Source organism: Citrus clementina, unplaced genomic scaffold, assembly GCF_000493195.1.
Source record: "Citrus clementina cultivar Clemenules unplaced genomic scaffold, Citrus_clementina_v1.0 scaffold_3, whole genome shotgun sequence".
Classification (NCBI taxonomy): domain Eukaryota; kingdom Viridiplantae; phylum Streptophyta; class Magnoliopsida; order Sapindales; family Rutaceae; genus Citrus; species Citrus x clementina.
The window spans coordinates 7,212,854-7,213,969 of NW_006262339.1; positions in this window are offsets into that span (position 1 = coordinate 7,212,854).

Sequence of the window (1,116 nt, forward strand, 5' to 3'; positions counted from 1 at the left end):
GTGTGTGTGTGTGTGTGTGTGTGTGTAGACATAATACAATATCTTTAAAAAATAGAACATGACACGCTCCTTAACCGAGAAGGAAAGGAGGGCCAAAAGTTGTTGAAGCAACCATACAATACAAGTATGATAAGCGTGTATATATATATATATATATATATATGCTCCTAGATGGTCAAGATATTATTATTTAATGTTTTTATTTGATTAACAATCAATCACTAGTTTATAATTTAAAAATGAACTTAGATTCATTGTTGATTTAAGCAATGTTGATCTTTTTAATAAGAGTGATGATACAACCACAAACTCTTGTATAAACTTATTTTGTACAAACTGATATGACATTAATTCATTGATTGAATGAAAATAAAAAATAAAAAATAAATAAATCATGTGGGCAAAGAGATATTTAATTCAACTAATAAATTAACGCCACATCAATTTGTACAAAATAAATTTCTACGAGAGTTTGTGGCTGTATCATTATTCTTTTAATAATGTACAAAAGGTTAAAATGTTGTATACACAAAGATCGTTAAATTAACACTAAATTCAAATTCTTAAAGAATATAAACTTTAAATTAACACTGAATCCAAATTCTTAAAGGATATAAACTTTAAATTAACACTGAATCCAAATTCTTAAAGGATATAAACCTTCATATTTCTTAGTAAGAACAAAATCCCATAGCATACTCTTAACTAGGAGAGTTTATAGATTGGAATCCACTAACAAGAAAGAAGATTTCTTGGCCAAAAGTAGGTTATTCAAGATTTCAAATATAGTCTAACATAGCAAAAAACAATTCACCACTTCGATTTGTCAGAAACCAATATCTATGAATTTTACTTTTAAAAATATTGTGCATGTGGGCTAGTCTATGCTTTAAGTGATAGCCCAATTTAGTCAAAATCCTCTTTGCTTTGATTTGTCAGAATCCAAAAAGGCGCGGCAGTTTTTTTCTCAGGAGTATCGCTTCTTACATTTGTCCCATGCAACCGTGTTGCGCATGTTTTCATGCAATACAAATTAAATTGTGTATAGGATACAAAGAGAAATTGGGGCAATTATCATGCTACAGATACAAATTTGAAGAAACTTAATTGAAAACA